The 23508-nt window shown below is 40.8% G+C and overlaps 1 long non-coding RNA gene across 1 annotated transcript in view; it reads right to left on the bottom strand.

Annotated features, from left to right (window-relative positions):
- Nucleotides 1-22983, bottom strand: part of LOC308080867 — a 567320-nt gene extending 544337 nt beyond the window's left edge. The window contains exon 1 of the long non-coding RNA XR_013932756.1: nt 22889-22983. This is a non-coding gene — a long non-coding RNA (uncharacterized lncRNA). The remainder of the gene's footprint in view (nt 1-22888) is intronic.
- Between the last annotated feature and the right edge of the window lie 525 nt (nt 22984-23508).

Below are 23508 nucleotides of genomic sequence, written 5' to 3'. Positions count from 1 at the left end.
TAACTTCTACTGGTTGTACTACTTGTACTACTCTATTGTAGGCTATCAGTAAACTCTGAGCAAAATACTCCCTGATCTGAATGTACACACATTAAATGTACATATTATGAACACATTTATACCAGCAATATTCTAGAGAAGCCACTGAAATAAATCAAGATTCAAGTGTAGTTAAAACAGGAGCAACAGAAACGTATAGGTTTTTCTCCTCGGATTTTATTTAGCTGGAGAAAATGTTCACTTTTCAGCTGGCAGGTATGGTCCTGCACCTCAAGCCTTCACATAAACAAATGGATAAATAAAACCTTACACGTGTTCTCCACAAATTGGCTCCAAATAAGTTTTCCTCTCAATTGCTCTTATTGCCACCTTTAATCAAGTCAATATAGTTACCAGACAATTAAACCTGCTGTGTAATTGCATATATATCCTCTCCTGCTAAACTCAACCCCCCCAACCCTTCTAGCACATATCGCACTCGTCCATTACATTACAGCCAAACAACGTGAGGGAAATGAATCTACAGGTACCTGCATATAGCATGCCTGGTTAGCGCATCATTGTCGCCGTACAACTATTGATCAAGGCATCCCCCACTCCCACTGGCACAACCTGCCTCCCTCTCGGTAGAGAGGAGGCACACAAGAGGACCGGTGACTGTTAAGGTTTGTAGCTCATTAAACAGCGCCTTCTGGGGGATAATTAAAAATCATCGCGTCACCCCCAAGTACTCAGAATGAAGGTTTCCTTTCCCCATTGCATTTTTTCCCACTTTACCGCCAACTTCACCGCCACACTTGCTTGACTCCATTTGGAGGTAATTGACCAATTGTAGTCGGATAAAAGGTCCGCCTCACCACCACCTGGAGCAAAATTGAAATTGTCCTTGCGAGTGAATCTCCCCAGGCTTCAGACATTAGCGGTTGACAGCTTGCCAAGTCGCAACAGAAAGTGTGTGTGTGTGTGTGTGTGTGTGTGTGTGTGTGTGTGTGTGTGTGTGTGTGTGTGTGTGTGTGTGTGTGTGTGTGTGTGTGTGTGTGTGTGTGTGTGTGTGTGTGTGTGTGTGTGTGTGTGTGTGTGTGTGTGTGTGTGTGTGTGTGTGTGTGTGTGTGTGTGTGTGTGTGTGTGTGTGTGTGTGAAAAAGGTGAAACATTTTGCTTTCTTGAGAGAGAGCAGCTCAGTCCTACCTATCTATCTAAACCTACAAAGGTCTGACTGTGTTACTGTTGATCTACAACTACTACCACCATGACACTATCTGTGTGACGAGACCACCATCAAGGTGGTTAGCTCTGTTGCCTCACAGCAAGAAGGTCCTGGGTTTGAACCCGACTGGGGCTTTTTATGTGTTCTAAGCCGTGTTCTCGTTGGTCTCCTCTGGATGCTCCAGTTTTCTCCCACATCAAAAAGACCTGCATGTTGGACACACGTTACGATATCGGTGCCTTTGAGCAAGGCACTGGTCTTCGAGCTGGCACTGCTCAGTGGCAGCCCACTGCTCCTATAGTTGGGCTGGGATAGAATTTAATCACTGCAGGATCAATAAAGAAACTAACTTACAACTTAGAGAGACTATCATGATCGCACAGGCCCAGTTCAATTGTCTTTTCCTTTTCCCCCCCAAAGTACGTCATTGATTTATCTTGTGCACCTGACTGACTTTTTAAATGTAATTATTCCTGAGTCCTGACAGTCAGCAGAACATATTGGAATCAAACAGTTTTTCACACGCCACATAGCTATCAGAGCCAAAATTTGCTCAAACTACTCCAACAGCATTTGCATATAGCACCCTGACTCCCGCAATTTACATAATGGTATTTTCAATACTGCTTTTGAATCATTATTGTGTTATATCCACATCTGCGACCACGTGACAGTGTGACAAAGGCGGTGAAGAAGAAAATGTAAGATGCAACAGGAAGCAAAACTATGGAATTAATGCAAACTGTGGTAAATTGTACTGTGTATCTTTATCTCAAATTCATTCACATTTCCATTTAAATTTGGAAAATATTGTATACATTTACAGCTGTGTGTATGTTAGTGTTGTTCAAAGATAACATGGTTGTGGTTTGTGCTATATCTCAGTGCCTTAGTTCCTCAAATATTAACATATGTTTATTCAACGGTCTACCATATGCTAACATGGAAAAGGCCCCCAGGAATGGCAGGTAAACTGACTTTAAGCCAACAGCACAATAATTCATCTGTACCTCAACAGCATTCACAGTATGCATACACACAATTAATACAAGCAGGCTAAAAGGTAAAATGAGGGGATAAACACTCACTTCAAACGTGTCATGATGGGTTTTTTCTTGTGACATCTTCAAAGTGTGAAGATGTCACTAGGACTTTTGGGGCTCTGTTATTGACACAAATTACTAATAGATGCTAGTAATGTAGTTCACAACCGTGCAGCATATTACAGACTTTAGGTGCACGTTGTTTACTTTGTCACAGATGCCAAGTATGTTCGTAAAGCACACTTGCTGTGCCACTGCTATAGACCACTACACAGACAGGCACTGAGTTCGTGCTTGCATACTGAATCAGGCTATATGGTGGTACCCACAAATGGCCTTCCTTCAGCTGATCTGTGGCCATTTTGCACACATTCTCAGTGAATGGAAAGTGGGCAGGGTTAACAGGTTGGCTGCACTCCTTCTAGGCATAATATAAATGTAACTATGATTACAAAACTGTTGTAGTGACAGGCTCCCAGCTTACCCGCACGCACGCGCGCGCACACGCACACATACCACCCCCTTGTGGCTCCTTGCCGTTAACAGCCACTCTACCTCTCTCTCCAAGGGGATTGTTCTCACAGCCCTGATCAAAGACCACCATGAAGATGGCAAAGCTTCAGCCAACGGCCAGCTAAATGGTCCTTTGTGTATTCCAGTCATGGACAGATATTCCCACAATCCTCAAGGCAGAAACTTTTTTCCCCTTTTTTCCATTATGTCTGAATACATCCTGAACCTTGCTCGAGTTTCGTTGTTTCAAGGGTCGCATTTAAATGGATTTTATTAAGGGAGCAGTTTTTGGTAGGTCTCTGGTAGGACACTCGAATGCAGGCCAATTGAGTCTCCACCGGTCATCAAATTATTGGCTTAGGAATAAGACAAAAAAAAAAAAATCTCCATGAATTCAAGACTTCATGGGTTGTGTAATTGTAGAAAATAAGTACATTTTGTTTTCTTTTAAATGTCATCTTGATTACTGTACTTATATGCAATGTTTCAGTTGACAGTTTGTCATATCACAATAGTTTGACTACTGTAATTGATAGCGCATAAGATATTCAAATTTTAAGGTTTCTACCTCATGTTTGAATATTTCCATGGCATAACTGACTCTGACCTCTAAAGATAAGCCTGGTAAGAGAATGTTTCATTTCTAGATAAAGTTAAAGCAAGACGGAGCTTAAAACTAATTCCACCCTCTTCTCTCATTGTTTTTTTCTTTTTGCATATGATAAATATAAACAGTAAATGAAGCACCTTTAATGGTTTACAACCAAATCTCTTTGTCTTTACCGTAGACCCAGTTGTGTAGTTTCTTGGTCCACAGTACACAGTCTACAATACTGTAAATACTGTTAATCTAACCCACTGTCTTATTCACGCGTGATTTAAACATGATTTTGTTTGCAATTTTTTGGTTGAGGTTCAGGTTATAAGCTGTTAAGAAGTGTGCATCAAAACCCGAAAGATCAATTAATAAGACAGTGTGCTGTAGTCCTGTGTTTCTATGTTGTCAACTCAGTTGGTTTAGTCTATTCATTGATAATTGTCATTCTCCATTCTTAATTTTTATTTATTTAGTGATTTCTCTGAATATTCTCATCATTATTCTTTTAAGTTGTCCAAATTCATAAATATCAGCTGATACAGGACAACAGTAGAGCTTTAATAACTCATACCCCTTGCAGACTACAATGCAAACATTCCACAACTACCAAAGTAAGTTGACATTTCCCGGGCAGTTTTAGTTGCAAGTACCCTTACATTAGATGTCACATCATGTTACAAACAAGCAGTGAGAAAAGTCTTATTGGAAAAGCTGCACTTAATACAGGTATAATCTTAGTGAGAAAATCCTGTTATACAGTAGCTGTCAACATGAGACAAAACTGAAGTTGTTACACATTAAGCTGTATTACTGTATTCATCTGTAACAATGCATACTTCTTCAGTAAGTTACATTATAGTTGCATATAATGTCATTGAGTAATCACACAAGTAGCAGAGACACTTCATTTAAAGTGACCAATTTGACTATGGTTGAGTGTTGTGCGAATTGTCACAATTGCATTTTCAGCAACCAGGCAAACTGCCCATTTTGTTGAGGATGATGAGTATCTTATAAGCCAGTTCCAAATCCCTTAGTGCTCTTCTGTTGAGGCTCTTTGACATCTTAACAATGCCTTATTTATTGTTGGCATATACCGCTGGTGTGCTATGTTAATTTATGCGGATTAACACATTCCATGCCAGAGTTTAATCTCATAATGTACTCACCAGCGCCAGCGTTTTATTGTTGTTTTTTAGTTTTTTTCATGTCGCCACAGACCTCGCTAAATAAGTTAAAAGTGCGCGTTCATTTGGTTCTAAACACACAGCGGATCCGTGAGAAACGGACAGCGAAAACAGTTTCCAAATCCGTGCCGCCATCTTGAAGCTACAGCCGATCAACGGTAAACAGTGATCAGCGAGGAGAAAAACAACAACCAGAGAAAATCGAGTTTTAAACAGGATCCCAGACAGGAAGCGGATACGATCGAAAAAACCAGAACCCGAATAATTCCGTTTCCGACCGGAAACCGGAAACGGAAATGGATCAAAAAAATTCGGAAAGTGCACCTGGGGCACTTAACATGGGAATCGGCGGTTCGCGTAGATCTACGCGACTGGCACGCTGCGGCTTTAAATAGGTTCGCGTAGATCTACGCGACTGGCATGCAATGTGTTAAGGGTCCATAGTAATGAGAACTTTTCTCTCCCTTTCTCATTTCTTTTCACAATTGATCGATTTCCTTTAGACAGAATCTCAACAATAGGAAACACATCTGAGCTCGCCAGGCTCGGGTATTAAATGTACTGTATCCTCAGGTGGCACAGGTGGTGGTGTTGAGATCCAGCAATACAGACCCTCACTCAGGGCATTGAAGCTCACCAGCACTATACTAAATTGCCTGCCAGGAGATCCTTTTATTTTATTAATTTATTAATTTTATAGCTGATTATGTTTACCCATTTTTTCCTCAATGTTGTCGTTATGCCAATTTTTCCTCCCACTGCTTGCCATTGCTGTTGTACTCAAATGGCTTACCTGCAAGTGAGGAAACCCCTACCGGAAGGACGTAGTGCCTTTTGTTGCACTCCGCCAGCTCAACATTCCACGCTGTCAGGCGTCAACCCAACCCGTAGGAGTATGTGCAAGGATTTTTGACTTTGGCATCAGAGATCAGATATAATATACTTTTGAAGAACGCAAGCCTGTATTAAAATGTCTGACGACATCCTTACTGTGAGGCCTTTGATACACCATACAATATTTGCAATCTTTGTTTCCAAGTTGGGGGGTGTGTGTGTGTGTGCGCGCCATGAATCAGTTCAACAGCCTCAATTAAGAACTAAAGAATAAATGCACAGGGATTATTTAAACTGCTTTGTTGAATGTTAAATAAATTGCCAGTTCCTAAGTGAAGTGATTGAACAAGGGAGTAAAAGTTAGATTGATGAATTCTCAAAACTTTTCCAATCAACCTATTGCACAGAGCTACAAAAGCTTCTACTTCGATATTTAAACAGTAAAATGAATTGTACACAATTTGTATGAGGTTTTTGAGGAAGTTGAAAAATTATTATTATAAATCATAAATTCCCAAAATATTTATGCAATATTAGGAGAGAGACATGAATCAAAGGCACAGAGATGAGATTATGTGAGAAAATACTGGGAATTGGATTCAAACTCTAGGTCCTAACAACTCAAAGGAGCACATGGCCTGTGCCTTAAACTGGCTGAGCCACCAGGCACTCCATGGACAACCTTATAATGTGCAAATGTTGAAAGAAACTTGCATATAGATATATGCATATGTGTGTGTGTGTATGCGAATGTATGAACAATATTATTAGTGCACTTTAATCTAAGAACAGTAGTCAGTCAGCCTCCGCTGGATGCTATTCCTAGTTGCGTTGCTATTCATACCAAGTGTTTCCAGAGACCACAGTCCCAGATCAATTAAAGGCCCCTCTCCAGATAACAACATTACATGGCTGTTTGCATGAGCCACTTTGCATTGCAGCACACTTGAGATTCTGTGTGATTGGAGGGGCTGTATGGGAAGTGTTGTTTCCACAGGGCTACTCTGTCAATTCTCTAGCTTCATTATGCATTTCCTCTGGAGCCATAACAAGGCAGCTTATTAAGACATATTTGGATTTCACTGGCAATAATCCATGCAATAATCAAATATTTCCACTGACTGTCAAAATGCACTGTATGACTCAACAGTGACTTTCAAACTGAGACTTCTTACTCAGAAAAGTTGTACCTTCATAAGCAGTGTTTATGAAAACAATTAGAAGAGGGATAGAGAGACTTGAGATTGAGAGAAAAATAGAAAACAGCCCATGTGAGAACTGCTGAGTAATTTGGTATAGGTGCACGTCCCCACAGACAAACACAGCTGTGCACATTTGCTACTCTGCATCCTTGCATGCTCACGTGCACGCACATTAGCACGCACATGCTCACATGCACACAAACACTTCAGTCAGCTCACGGTATGCACAAAAAAACGGACAAAAAAAACCCTCAAGTGATAAGCTTCAGCAAAGAAGAACAGGGATTTAACTGCTAATCTCCTAAACATGATTTTTCATACTGCGTTGCACAACATGCCTCCGGATTTAAGACATTCTATTAAAGAGACGGGAGCTTAACAATTGGAAGGGAGGTGGGTTGAAAAAGCCTGCAGTAGTTGTAGTTTAGTCTGTCTGAGCATACTGTATATTCAATACCCCCCCTGTTTAAGAGCCTATGACTTACTGTACTTTGTGGAAGGATCTCCCTCCAAGGAGAGAGAGAGAGAGACTTGGCAGAGGGAAACGAAGAACAGTGTGTGTGTGTGTGTGTGTGTGTGGGGAGTTGAGATTTTCGAAGTTTGGAGTCACCATTTACAAGTCTATCTAGTGTGACAACAAGCTTGCGCATCACACTACGAGCCAAACCTTCTTTTTAGCCAAACATGGGATAATTGTCTTGAGCCGTGAGCCAGGAAGTAAAACATCTTGGTGAAAAGGAGAGTGATTGAGAGAGGATCGAGGACTGAGCCAAAAAATCTTTTCAGGCCTGTTCATGCATTTTGTTGTAATGTGATCATACCAGTCTTTTTTGGACCCCAACACGCTTCTGTTTTTCCTTAATTAGATGTGCTAATTTGCTCGATTACAACAGTTCTTCTCCCTGAAAAATTTTGCATGTTGAAAATAAGGGAGCAGGAGATGCTTTCCTTTGGGTGTTTATTTATTTGTTTTTTTCTGCACCTTTTTTATGTTTTTTTTCCTGAGAATGTAGAGAAAGAGGAGCTTGAAAGGAGTTTGAAACTGGCCTTCGTTGACAGTTTCAAACTTAGGTCCTCGTGACTCAAGGAACTCGAGGCCTGTGCGCTAACAGGCTGAGCCACCAGGCACCTAAATGCGAGCAAATGTTAAATGGACTGCAATCAATAACCCCTCTTAGGAGAACAGTCGGTTGTGCACATTCTTGCACACGTGCATGTTTGTTTGCTTCCAGTTCATTAGACCTAATTGGAGCTGAAACTATCCTTGAGACATAATGTCCCAGATGAAGGGAGCAAGCTGTGCCTGTGTAATGTGTTTGTATATGCGTTTATGTAATGTGTGTGTACAGTATGTGTATGCGCGCTTCCATGTGCAAACACTGTTTTTAAGGATAACTTCGAGCACCCTGCCTTTATTGACTTCTGTCTATTTAATTGCAAGAGCAAAAGTTTTTAGTTGGGAATGTTGTGAACATGAATTTTAGATCATCATCAGGGTGGTAGACAAATCTTGAAGGCGTTTTTAAGGAATTTATTTCAGTGGTCACCTATTTGCTGCCACAATCAGGCCCTCTTTCTCTGATGCCACACTAATGTCAACCTTGTACAAGTTCTGCGCAGAGGACTAATTTCCCCTCAGTTTACACATGTAATGAATTCTTCAGCTGATGCAGATGAGATTGGCTGCTATGGTGAATAATTGCAACCTAAAGTACAACAATGTTGAAGGTTAATGGGTAATTGGCTAAAGGTTTTTGGATCCAACATACAACAGCCGTGCACCACATAATGACACCTTTTTGCATGCTGTAGCATGAGAACTGATGGAAATTCATTTAGATGGTGAATGCCCTCAGGCTGAGGCCAAACACAGTCTCCCTCATGCATTAGCAAGTTTCACTTCTCACACTTCCCTTCCCTTCTATTATCTTCCATTGTATTGTATCATCTATTCCATCCTCAATCCTCATCTGTTCAGTCACATGACACTCCGCTCTGCTTTGAGTTAAACACTTCATTTCGCACCGCTCGTCTCACCTTGTATAACCTCGCCAACTTGGTTTAAATCTCCCACCGGTACCATTTGTCTTTATCAAGCTGAGATTAGCTTTGAGCATCATCATAGTGTTCACATATAGTAGATTCAAATATGCACACAGTCGGAGAGAGAGCGGAGCACTGTGAAATATTAAACAGCAGAACAAGGACTATCTCCTCCACCGTCCGATGGCAAACCTCACCGTTAACACGTCCAGCGATCAATTTGGACTCTCCAAATTGCCCCCCCCCCCAATTCATGCTGAAGTTTCCACCTGCCTGCTCATAGAGTCAACTGTTTGCCCACATTTACTTAATTCTAATCAACTAATGGTTGTGCAGCGCGTCAATGCTCCATAATAGCACCAAGCTCTGAAAGATGTGACAACGTGTTTTGACGCAGCCACTTGACGCCTCCAGTGTGGCTACAGCTGTTGTAAACAATGGGTGTGTTTGATGATGCGAGCGACGCGTCTGACATTTCAGTGTCAGGACCTGCATAATTATGCATTATGGAATACTGACAAAGCTAGACATACTGCACAGCCAGCTTGTGTATATTTACATTATTGGGGGGGGCTGGCTTTGTTAAGATTGGCAGGAGCCCATCTTCATCCGCTTTCCTTGACCATTGGAAAACAAATGGCATCTTAATTGCCATCTCCACAACAGGCCAGAGGCACGATGTTAATTTACATGAAAATTACGCGGCGTACCGCCATTTGCCTCTTACCTATATGACAAGCAATTAAAGATACAGCGGTGAAATTATGAATTGCTTTCCCCTAAACAAGAGTAATTGGCATTTTATGAACCTATCCTACTTTAATTGGAATGGGGCCCCTGTCCAAAGAGCAAAGTAATTATTTTTGCTCACACCTTTATGGCAGGTCTTAAGATTCCACTAAAACAGAATATTGCCTCTATTAACCTTGCCGGGCTTATTTCCTTGTGTGTGCTAATATAAACTCATTAAATTGTTACTTTGACATCTACTTCTTGTTATCTCTTGTGTCTAACTAAATGCACTTTCTATGAACCCTATGGCCTAGGAAAGTAGGAAACAGTGCCCAAAATGTACAATATTTCACAAATTACAATGCTATAAGGCAAATAAAACCGATAAGATGAAGAAGAAGAAGAGTGTACACTGAGTCACCTTTGACAATTACACTTTTGACTTTAAATTGAAGAACAATGTGCACACGTCCTCTTTATCCATGGTTTTGCAATGGATTCTTATTTGTACATGTTGTGTGAAACAACACACAGTCTTATTACTTACACACAGTATTATTATGCATATTAGAAGGGGGAACAAAGTATTTCTAGTCCTGTATGCCTTTTGACAACATCATGCTTTCGTCAGCGCTCTCCGCTAATGTGGGTGTCCTGATCTAGCTGTCGTGAAATTCAGTCTGCGTGTGTGAAAGAAGACATTCATTTAAAAGGCAATCTCGAGACGTGGAGGCAGATTCACAGATGTCTGTCTCTTGATAAATGGAGCTGTGGTGATTACACTTCAAGCCACATCACAATGACTGGCATCCATTTGAAGACAATTATATTAATGCTGGAGCCTGTCAAATAATCAGGTGCTTCATTGAAACGAGCTGGATGGCCTGCCCTACATGCTAACCAGTGTAGGTTGTGTTGGATTATGATGTGGGAAGATACTTGAATTCCCAACTGGGTTTTGGGAAACATCTGCTCTGTATATTTAATCACCTGTAACATTTGACAACTCCTTCAAAACCAATCTACTATTTTGTCTCGTGTTTTGGTCAACTGGATATAGAAACTACTCGACGACCTTCAGGCAAAAATGAGGAACAATTGGGATCCGCACATATCAGGGATTTACACACCCCTTTGTGAATTGCACGTTGGTCTTTGCTTAGAGAAAATACACCCTCCTTTAGTCACTTTATTAATTAAGTATTTATTTATTATTTACACTGATATTTACGACCAGGTTAGTGAATCGGGCCCATTGATATTACAATATTTGCTTGTAGCTAGCCCACAATCAGATGTGAGAATGTAGTGCACATGACCCTCACAGAGTCATGGCATGCACCTATCAGTTCAAATGATTGGTTCAACATCCGTCTCATTTTAAATTGCCACATCTTTCACCTGCATATTCGATTCATTTACCACCAACTGAGCAGAGATACAGTCATATGCATGGTGTCCGGTATAAGATCCATTTTGCTTTGTGAAAGCTGTCAACTCAGTGATTACAGTTCAGGATGGATGCACATGACTGCAAACAATGGCACATGCTTGCTTACACGCTCTCCCAGTGAATGGTTTCATTTCTTCATCTGTGACCATGCTCGGCATGGCATGTCTCGCTCTCTCTCTCTCTCTCTTACTCTCACTCTCACACTACACATGGGTGTTAAACCAGCAAATGGGACACAATTCTTAAGCAATATTGTTTTGGAATTTTTATTTGTTTATTTGTATTGAATCAAACTACAAAATGTGCTCAGTAGCGTACAGACTTCTACCAAGGACATAGCCTGTTCACAAAGTGTTGCAGTGCCATGCCCACCACCACCACATGTACTTTTGGGGCCAATTGTGTTTCTGAAACACATTTCTGAATTTAACCATGCACATACAACTTCAACTTGTTTGCCTGGGGGTGTCGACAACACACATACCTATTTGCTGTTGTCAATATTTAATTACAACATCAGAAATACAGTGTATACTATATATATATATATATATATATATATAGTATATATATATATATATATATATATATAGTATATATAAAACTAAATCTAAAAAACTAGATAAATAAATCAATTCATATTTTGTAAACATGGGACATCTTTGTCCGCAAACACATGGGAAGATCTTTGTTTTTCCTCCTTTTTAATTGTTACTGCAACAACACCCAACAGAATATCCCTCGAAGATTTAATGAATGCATAATTGTGTGATATTCAAGTGCAAACATGGACACCATTAGTGCTGGTCATAGTTGTGTATATTTTTACACCCCTATTCATATTTCCCTTATGCTGAAATTGGATACAGAATACCATATGTGAGCAACACAATTATTACACATTTTAGAGGTGGATCTTACTAGACCAACCCAACTCATTTTGCACTCTCCAGACACACCAAAACAAACACTCCTGTTTGCCTGTATTTATCTGTCTGTCTGCAGTACCCAGTGAGGTTGGATGATGCAAGTAGGGAAATATTTTAGTTTGACAAAGGAATGCAGCCATTAAACTTGATGAATCTCTGTTTGACCAAGGCAAGAAAGAAATCTAAATAGAACGGTGGACAGAATAGTACATGTTCTAGCAGTTATGGGTGAGAAAAAAAGGACAAAAGAAATAAAAAAGAAATGTTCTGTCAATTAGTGAGAGAAAGCTTAATTTCGGGAGCATTATGAATGCTTGCTGAAAAATTATGTGTCACAGCCTGAAGTGCTAGGGAAGGTTAAACCTTGCCGCCCAGGACAGAAAAAGTACAAGTGAAGTACCTCCAGTGGGCTTTTGTGAAGCCATGGAAAGACACAGAGGAAGGCTGTTTCAAGGAAAATTTAGATCATACTTTCTGGCCCATTACCCCAATGTAGTTAAGAAGTCTGCCGTTTGTTGCAGACTTGAATCAAGTTAATTTTTTAAAGAAGTTGTAACTTCAGTTATTTAACATCATACTGTACCTGAACAAGACTAACACGAGTCTAAAAGCACACCCAACTAGAAATGTTGGCCAGACGGTGTCACTACGAGAAAGGCAGGCTGTCTTCTGTAGCCTCAGCCACAGAAGACAGGTTGCTGCCGCTACAGTCCTGTACAAACCACCCGCCTATGCACAGCCACACATGCTCTCAGCCTCCAAAACCATGCCCATTGGACAGAACCTCTCTCCACACTGGGTGTGGAACAGCCTACCAGAGCATGTAGTTGATTCATCACAGACAATGGTCTTCAAGCCTTTAAATGCAGAGTTCATAGACATCTCCTGACCACCCCTCACACTGACTGTTGAGCTGCGGTGAACCGTATGATTGGCCAATGGATACATTATCTTACTTGGCTATTGTTTATAATTGCATCTAATAAAAATAAATAAATCCATTCTTACTTCACTTTTAATTAGATGCCCAGTGCTGCTGAAAAGCATTCCCACAGTACAATGCTGCCACCACTGGCACTTCTCTGTAGGGAAGGTGTTTCTTGAGGAAAGGGAAAGGGTGTCAGGATTTCTCCACATACTATACTGTGGTGCATTGAATTATCTTGGTCTCATCTGACCACCAAATCTTTTCCACATTATAGCCAGGGTCACGCTCATGCTTTCTAGCCAATGTGCTTTTAAATGGTACTTTTTGAATAATGGCTTCTTTCTTGCTGCCGTCCCAACAGACCAGTTTTATATGCAGAGCTCTTGATGTGGTTGACCGGTGCACCTTTACTCCTCTCTCAGCCAGTGAACTCTGTAGAACCTTCAAAGTGATTCCCTCATAAGTCTCCTTGCTTGAGGAGTTTTGAGGGACATTATTTTCTAGGCCATGCCTGGATGGTCTTATGCAGCTTCCACCCCTTATTATCAGTCCAACAGTGATCACTGGGATACCCAACTGCTTGCATATTATCTTACTTCATTCTCCTACGCATTTGCAGTATTTTATCTCTAACTTCCAAGGATTTTTTCCCCCCTCATTTTCACCACTTTCCTTTCCTGCAATGCATGAACAATGATCCTTAAACACAGTTTATTTTTATCGAAACCGTGTGACAGTGTGACTGCTTTAATGGTAGAGGATAATTGTAAGGTGATTATGACCTTGTTATGGCTATTTTATCCGTGTAAACTTTATGCTGAAGGTTGAATATGAATTGTTGACATTTGCATTCAGTGCAGCATGAAAATGAACTTGCAGACACTTGAAACTTGCTTGAGTTCCAACACCTTCAACACCTTCCATATACTTTAACTGTGCGGTTATTCTTTCAAAGTATCTTGCTGTTGAATTTTACTGCATATTAAAATGTGGAATGAAAAGAAAAGTCTAGCTGAAAATAGTCCCTGATGAAAAGATACACAAATGGAATTCAAACATGCATGACTTATTAACACATCGTGTGCCAGAGGTTTATTAAAATAGGGTACGTTCAGTGCCAGCATATCTTCCATCCACTTACGTTGATATGTTTCGTGCTGTAGAAGCCCCGACGCGGAAGTGCATGTAAACAAAGCGTGCGTGCGAGACGGTGGAGGGTCCCGACTAACGCCTGGAACAATAATATTTCTAACGCGATCCTCCATTGCAGAGTGATCGCCGATCGAAAACGGCTCACTTCCACCACGTTAAAAAGAAATGGAGATATTAAGCTTTTAGTCAAGGAGTTAACATTGGAGCGGCCGACCGGAAGCATTTTTGACATGGATCCACATCCGGCCTCTCCTTCTTAGAGACTCCTTGGATGATCCCAAAGTTTCGTTAGAGCGCCCCACGTGGGAATATATATTTTAAAAAATGGGCCAAGAACGGTCCGGACCGTTTTTGGCACATAACGCACAGCTTCTCAAAAACGGTCCGGACCGTTTATGGCACTCAATGTGTTAAGCAAATATGTTTGGACAACGGTGGTCTACAAATTAAGTCATTAACTGGAAACACGCACACGTTAAAATAAATAAAAGAAGAAATACATAAAGCTCTCCTATCTTTTAAACTGTTTATCTGCTAATTCCACATATTGGAACAATAATTATCTTTACAGGAGGAATAAAGAAAATTTACCAAACAGAACTGCACGCATTGCAGCATCTCAAACTTGCTGTTGTAGGTGCTTCAACTAATTAGATGCTGAATTATTCACAATTGAAAGGGATTTGCTGCCCGCTGAAAGTTTACAATGAACAACAATATTCTTTGTTTCTTTGACTGACACAAACTTGAAATGGCAATACTTACAAAAAGTGTTGCCCAAGTGTATGCCCAATTTCTCCCTCATTATCCGCAATCTGCTTCAATCTTTTTGACCTACAGTATGAGAGCCATCGAGATAGCTCTGGTCCCGTAGACCTGCTCGTACAGGTCTGTAATTGTAGAGCATTTGGTCCCAGGACAACATAGACACAATGCACCTGTAAATAAATATGAGAAATTGAATAGGACATAAAATAACGCAGCCTAAACCATCTTTGTCTCACTTTGTACCTACTTGAAAACACTATAGCTGCTTTGGCAAAGATAGATAATTGAATCCATGAACCTGCGGTCAGCTTGATTTAGTCTGCTCATAGATGCATGGATGCATAACATTGGAATGTTAAGCAAGTTTATGAGTATTTTGATGTTTCCAATTTGTATCTGTTTTATTTATTAGTTTTTCTCCCTCTGTGTGTCTGTATTGGCATTTACAACTCCTTCAATAATGGCATACAAATGCTTCTCATTCAAGCAGATCCAATACAGTACCCTATCCATACCTGCATAGCTCATCAACTTGCTTAGTGGAACTTGTTCGATACATAACTGTTATTACAAGCCAATGCTAACAAGCAATTTTAAAGTAATCTCAGGTATTCCTTGTGGAGTAGGCATTCATCTCTGCAGAGTGCAGACTAAATTGTACATTGGCAATACTGTAAATCAATTTCTGCACAGGGACACAATCATGCATTATTGTAATCTCGCACAAACAGTGAATCAAATCAAAGTATCCCCCCCCCCATTTCCTACTGTATAGTGACTATCAAATGCACAGACTGCTAGCAGCAAAATATTGTATCTGACAACAATCCACATGAATTACATTGAATGTTACATCTCCACTATTAAAAGACAAAGACTTCCCATCTGCAATGCCAGGTTCTCAGTTTTGGGGGAGCGAATGCCATTTCTCCACTCTGCAAGGTCTCGCGTTGAGTGCACCCGATGTCAGAGGTCAGCCAAACGATTACACAGGGCAAATAAGTCACATTAAATATTGACCCAAATCCATGTCCAGCAAAGTGCAACCATAAATGATTCAAGTGATGAACTTGGAAACATCACTGCATTCCCACCCTTTCTCTCTGGGAAACATATCCCAAGGTTCGGTAAACGGCTGATTGCCTGATGTTGTCCCCGTGCTTTTTGGCTTTACCCTGTGTTCCGTTTTGACAAGCAATCATTTCTCTAATTAAGTTATTGTGCTTGCAGCTCCCTGTGCAATCAGAACAACATAGCGCAAGGGCTTATCTCCACCATGTACTGCAGATTCATATGGCAATTTCAGTGCTTTAATTGACAGGTCGTTTGAGCATTACAAATACTTAAACTGGTGCCAAATGCTAAAGGGATAGAATGTAATTTGGTATAGTTTGGCATACTTCATATTAAAATGAATAAATATATAAATGAATAAAATACATATTTAGTAGACCTTTGGCATTTATGACCACCCACTCTCCTTTCAGCTCTGTCGGATACAGCTGCCCCAAGAGTCAGTGGTAATACTTGCTATTATCTAAGCAAAAACTTAATGGCATTTTCAAATGCTGGAATGTTTCATTAGGAACAGTGCATGGGGCTCCACAGTGTTGTGGTCTGAGCCAGCTCTGTGGTCGTGCAAGGGTAAATCCAAAGTGTGTGTGTGTGTGTGTGTGTGTGTGTGCGTGTGCGTGTGCGTGTGCGTGCGCTTGTCCCCAGACCTTTATGACATTGCATCTCCACTATCCCCCCCAGCTCTGCCAGGGAGGGAAGTTTAATTAACCAAGAAAACGTTCAAATCGATAACATTCTTTTTTTCGGGTTAGGGGGTGCGGGCACAGCCGAGGCAGGAGGACTTTGGGGGTCTGCCCTCTGCCAGTCGTACAGAAAGATGGCTATCACCCCAGCGGCATCTCACCTTGCAAAGGAAAACTGGAACGGTAGAATAAAAAACGACTCCTCTGGGAAAAAAATAGCAGTCAATGATGTAATGTTTGGGAAGGGGGGAAGGTGCTCATAAAAGAGTAAGTGTGCAGGGATAACGCAAGCAAAACTAAAAATATAAAGTGCCTGAAGACATTGCAGGCATGTTAGACATTGGTAAACCTCTTCCACAGAGGAATTGAGAGAGAGATCAGAGAGTTCTTTTAGGTCATTAGTGGTTGTCGTGTAGGCCCCTGGGAACACCTCTGTATAGCGGTGATGAACCTGTTGTTCACATTACTGGGAGGAATGCAGTGTGACACCTCATTACCTCTCAGGAAACTTGTCACTTCAACATAGGAAAAGGAATCAAGGTCGATTGAATTTCAAATCTATAGTCACCTTGCAGCTCATGCCCACATTGCTGCCTCGAAAGCTTTCTTCAGTCGGAATTTATTCTCATTTCTCCGGTAGACATTTGCAGCCTTGTAAATGTTATGGTGGGGCATCATTGGAAATGGTAAATGTTGCAACACTTTCTCAGATGGAATGCGCCAGTCCATATAAAAAGTACACATTCGTGAAGTAATGTGATGATTCAGACATAATGAGCACCACACATTTAACTTGTTGCTTGATTTGGTGATAGAACCTTTTTAATATTTATGAACTAGAAAATTTGCTCACAAGAGCACAGACCTTAAAATTGACCAATCAATCTTTATGATGCATTAGCTTGCACATGGGGCACCGGCACTCTGTGGCCTATGGAGGTTTACAATGAAATGGTGTGAGTAGTTAATCAGTTCTTCCTGTGCCCATGATAGACCTTGCTATTGTGTTACAATTAATCTGTTCATAAGTTACGTGGAGTTTTGTGACTGGCCACACCCACTTCCCCTTTACCCCTTTTGGCCAATCGCTGTAAAACATGTAAGCTGTTCTTCCTTGTCCCAAGACCAACCTCTCCGACCACGTTTTGTGTAAATGCATAACTGCTCTAGGGTATCCTGCTAACAGACAGACAAACTGAGGTGGACACACAGATGGACAGATAGGGGTGAAAACAGAAACTCCTTGGCGTAGGTAATTATGGACCCAAAAACAATCAAGTCTTCCATAAAGAGCTGGCTAGATAGTAGTAGTAACCCAGCCATCAATGAGATGAGTTGTAACATATACAGTACCATGTTATTCTTTGCTATTTAAATTCTCTATTATTTAATAGAATACAGAATAATATTTTGCAAACTTTTAGTAGAGGCAGCCCCCCTAAGTAGGTTAACCGATATCCACACACACCCCTACCATATGGTAACCTCCGTGATCTTGTGATATCACAATGTCAGAGTGTGACATATCATGGAGATGGAGAATTTATAGGTAGATGCTTAGTCTAGTCTTGTGTAATCCTTAATGACACCAACAGTGTTTGTGTTTAGATTATACATCAGTGTTTCCAGTTTTTTTTTCTTTTTCTCTAGCTTGTGGATAGCGCGACTGCGCGAGCTCTTAACAAATACATCTGTTGCAACTTGATTTAATATACTGAGATGATGTACAGGCAAGCGCAAAGTTATTGATTTGACCGGGAATATGAATTGATACGCCGTTTTGCAAATACAAGCTTCAACTTAAAGGACGACTTCAGCGATTTTCAACCTATGTTCATATAATTGGTCCTCACTAATACTCATGATAAAATGGTAAAAAAAAAATCTACTCGGTCTGTGTCTCAGAGGAGAGCTGTGGACAGTTCAGAGTCCCGTCTACCAGTGACATCATCAATGGGGAATCCAAGCAAATAGAAACTGCAGGCTTTCTATTCCTGGAAAGTTGCAATGCAATAAAAGAAGCCATTGTTCTCGTGTTAATACAAATCTAAATTTGAAATCTTGTTGAAAAAAACCCCGATGATGTCACTGGTAGACAGGTTTCTGGACTGTCCACAGCCCTCCTATGCGACACAGACCAAGTAGAAAAAAAATGTACCATTTTATCATGAGTATTAGTGAGGACCAATTATATGAAGATAGGTTGAAAATCGGTGAAGTCGTCCTTTAAGTTACTCACCGTAGATGAGTAACAACATCTGTGTTGAAATCATCTTAGAAAAGCTGTACAAACATACAGTAGATGTAAAAACTAAACAAAACACATTCCAGGCGATGTTCAGGCTACGTTACTGAAACCTTTGTGACCCATAGAAAACTGTTACCCTAGGGGGAGCCGTTTCACAGAGCATGAGAAAACGGCCCAATTCAAACTTTGTCGCACGACAGTGTCAGGCACCTACAAGCTCACAACACGTTGCATGTCTTTTTTCATTTTTTCCCCATAAAAATCAAGCTGTGGCGGTCAAGAACAAGACGTGCCGTGCCGCCACTGTTAAATGCATGAAGGGGAAACACTGTACATCTTTTTCTTATTTTTGCTTTTTTATCATGTTGATATAGTGGAATATTCTGTTCAGAAGAGAGGTCTGTAGTATGGAAGCACCAGGGGGAAACAACATTATACGATTATCACATTAAATATGGGTTAATATATCACAGCTACTCTTGTTATTTACTCTGCCCGAACGTGAGCAATTTGCATGCCATCTGTGTCAACTGTGATATTCGGTCACCAGTGTTGGTGATCATCCGAGTACAAAATAAAAGGGAAGTATTTCGTAAAATGGCGAATATCCTTTACAAGGGCCAAACACAGCAATGTTCACAGATTCTGAAAACTACGGGTAATATGAATCTGGATAAAGCCCAGATGCAGAGGGTAGAACATCCAACTCCCAGGGGCTAAACAAAATGTCAAAAACAAGGATGATTTTCTGTCCTGTCTGAGCCAGGCCACTTCTCTGCTGACCTGTGATTCTCCCACATGGCCTGACTTCTTCTCGACATCCACAATCTGCTCCTTTGTGTAATTGTGGAAGCCTCTAGTATATTTATAAACAAGGCAGCAGCAGAAAAACTCTCCCTGAAATTCCCCCAACCTGTACAGACTAGTGCAACACTAGCTTTATGCACAGTAGGGTGTATTTACTTGTCAATAAGGAACGTCAACCTTGAAAGTCACCAACATTCTGATCAAGGCCCCTGTAAAAAGTCTACCCCCCCCAACAGTTTACTGTACATATTTTTCTTTTATATTAACTGTTCATATGATGTTTTGTATAGTATTGTATATCTGTCTGTCATTAAATGTTTCGATGAATTGAGTACAAAGGACCCCAATTGAAACAAGACATAGGCTTTCTTGGGTTTAAAATCCTCTTAGCAGACCCTGCTTTATTTGCAAACTGCTAATAAAGTATTCAATCAATCCCTCATGCTTCCAGCTCTCTGTATTCTCTTGTGCTCCTCATGTTCCCCTGTTCTAGTAATAAACGTTTTGACGCACACGTGACACCCCAGTCCAGCAATTAGTGATGTGGGCAAAGATGGCTTTCCATCAAGGTCACATCTGTGCTGGACAGGAACGCATAAGAGCCAAAGTCTTAAGAATCTATGGTATGCTCACTGCGTGTTTAAATGGCCAGCCTGCAGAGTGTGACGGCTGTGATAGGCCATCAATATTTGAATTACACAATGGAGGTGGGGTATCGACCTTATTTCTTGAAAGCATGGCTTCCACTTGACCAGTGGTCCATCCATGCAAATCCCACAGCCGCTCAAAGCGTTTAATAAGCAATGTCTCGAGCCCATCAGCACTCATTAGAAGAACAGATGTGTTTCATCTTTGACCGGTGAAGTGAGGAGAGCGAGAGGACACTGCATGCTAAGCACTTCTTCATCCTATACACTTGACACGCACGTGCACACACAAGCACACACACACACACACACGGATGCACACACACACACACACACACACACACACACGTGCACGCACACGTGTGCGCACACTCACACACACAGACACACACACACACTGTGTCACACTCTTTAACACCTAAGCTTGCAAGTGTGTGCACCATCCACACACAGTACTGTACATTCACACACACATGATTCATGCACATGCACTGAGTCATCTCTTCACACTGCAGACCCCCTCCTTCCCCCACAGCCCCCTGACAGCGGTGGTCTTCTTGGCTATGCCCAGTGAATTTCCTTTTAATGAAGCGCTGGAGTAAAAAAGTGCACACACTCCCTCACTGACATTCGGAGCTCCTCTGCCCCCTCATCATTATCGTAATGGAGGCCTCGGCCCCCCACATAGCAGTTTACTTTTAACCCATGTCAACAGACCTTATTAAGACCTAAGAAATCTGTCCTTTCCTCCTGCCCTCTTTTTCCCTGTGGTGGAAAAAGTACTCACATTTTTCACTTAAGTAAACGCATCAATATTGCAATGTAAAAAATACTCTGTTACAAGTAAAAGTCCGGAATTCAAAATTTACTGGAGTAAAAGTACAAAAGTATTGGTATCAAAATGTACTTAAAGTACCAAAAGTAGAAAGTACTCATTGTGCAGAATGTCCCATTTCACATGTTTTCAAATGTATAAAAATCATTAGAAAATAGCATATCTACAAGCTCTGTGACGCATTGTGAGCTTGTAGATTGGCTATTTTCAAATAGCAGAAGTATATAGCAGGGCTGAAGTGTTTACTGTATGTTTTGTAATAATAATCCAAATCTACAAAGTAACTAGTAACTAAAGCAGAAGCTTTCAAATAATTTAGTGGAGTAAAAGTACAATATTTTCCTCTGAGATGCAGTTGAGTAGAAGTGAAAGGACAGAAAATTTGAAATACTCCAGTAAAGTAAAAAAAAAATCCTCAAAATTGTACTTAAGTACAGTACTTGAGTAAATGTACTTAGTTACTTTACACCACTGGAAGTCAGAATGAAAGGTTGTGCAGCTATATGGAGATGTTACAAGGTCTTTTAAAGTGTGCGCCATTGTTAAACCCCATGATTGCTCAATCTATAACTCATCTATAACGTCTTTGTTTTCTACGGTTGTTTGTTTTCTGGGCTCCGCTCTCTGTGGCCCCTACCCCTACAGTTCTCTGCCGCGAGTGAATGGATTCTAAAAGATTGCAAGGCTTTGAAAGAGGGAGCGATGGTAAGGAGCCGAGAGTCGTCATCCAGCTAGCACTCATGTTTAACCATTATGCTGCAATGCCCCACGGCTAATTGCAGAGGCACTGTGGTTGTGCAGTGTGCAGACTAACTCCCTCTCTAACCAGGAACTGCAGAGGTGAGCTAATTATGTCGAGCCAAAGCGGTCCTACGCCTACACTCGACTGCTGGCAAAGTAAATGTCTCACTCTTAAATATTAAAATAGTTTTCCACCTTGAACTAAATTAAAGCATAGTTCATAGTTCATAGATAGATAGTTCACCCAAAAATGTGTTTTCCCCCTATCGATTAGTCACCCGATGGAGACTTGAATTCATGGATATTGTTTGTTTTTTGTCGCATTCCTAAGCCAATAATTTGATGACCAGCGGACCGGTAGGCAACGATTCCGGTAGGAGATACAAAGGAGAGTCTTTGTCTCTCCTACCGGAACCACTGCCGGTCATCAAATTATTGGCTTAGGAATGCGACAAAGAACAAAAAATATCCATGAATTCAAGTCTCCGTGGGGTGACTAATCAATAGAAAAAAAGTAATTTTGGGGGTGAACTATCCCTTTAAGATCATGAGGATTTTTTTTTTCTTCTGTTTTTTCTTTTTTTGCTGATGCATTCCTCTTCGCAAAATCATCATTTCTCGGAGCAATAGCCTCAGGGAATAGTTTGAATGTGGAGGCTGGGTGACAAAATGATACATTTCACTTCATGAGCACCGTGGATAATTACCACAGCATTGTTTTACTATCAGCCTCTGAGCATCATCTCCAATGGAACTATTATGGACTAATCACCTTGCTCAAAGTGCTCAAACGACTTATTTTTTATTTTTATTTTTTTGCTGAGGGAAGTTAGGGCATTATCACTTGCACATAACTACCAGGATATGCACTACTGAAACATGGCAGATTGTGAGATTCATACATTAATTGTTGATCTTGAGACTGGGCATACAGTATACTCATGTTCACTGTTGATAGACATAAACTATATGTTATGCAGATACCCACTCAGGGTCATAAGCACTCCGCTCCGTGTTGTGCTTCCTACTACATGTTTACACAGAAACTATCCCTGCAGAAAACGTCAAAGTGCTGTTTCGTTTGCACATGGAGACACACACGTGATTTAAAAGGCTGTAGTGTGACACTGCCACGGAACACAGCATATAGACCACGCGTCTGCGTGCAAATACTTCCTTCTACTTCTTTAACCCATTCAATCCGGAAACCTCTACAAATGTCTTCTAAATCCTAACAGGTTTCTGAAAAACGTATGTTCTCAAACCTTTTTCACGTCAAGGACCCCCAAAATGATATATATTTGGCGGCCGACCCCCATATCAAAATATTTAGTTCCAGGGACTCCCAGAAGCAAAGATTTTAGTTACAAATGTGCACTTTAAAATCTATATATATTCAAATAGTTGCACAAATGTTCACGATTAAAAAAAAATAGCAGATATACAAGCTCATACTGCGGCACTTGGTGCCTCACTATGAGCTTGTATATCTGCTGTTTTTGAATAGCCAAAGAAATCTAAAGTGACACAGATGCGTTCCCGGTCTTAATGTGTTAAACACAGCGCGACTGCGAACAAACAATAAAACAAGTTCCAAAACAGATACTTTTGTCTTGACGGAAGAAGAAGTGGAGTTGTTATGGATACTTCAAAAATTGTCTGCATAGGTTTAAGCTCTACTGTATCTAGGTTGAAGCACTATCTCATCCAGGTCAGATGCAATATACTGTTCGGCCTTTCTTTGAGTTGACTTGGCAACTGTACTTCTCAGTGATTTTCACTTTGAGCTCAGCTCTTGCTTCACATTTTCCCAGAGAGTTAAATGGATGAAAAGAACTGAAATCTCTCTTGTGTTGCAGCACTGGCCCATTCGTCTGGCCCTCGT

This window comes from Gymnoscopelus braueri, assembly GCF_963280865.1.
Source record: "Gymnoscopelus braueri genome assembly, chromosome: 24".
NCBI classification, from domain to species: domain Eukaryota; kingdom Metazoa; phylum Chordata; class Actinopteri; order Myctophiformes; family Myctophidae; genus Gymnoscopelus; species Gymnoscopelus braueri.
Note: the sequence above shows the minus strand (reverse complement) of the source record. Positions and strands in the feature narration are given on the sequence as shown.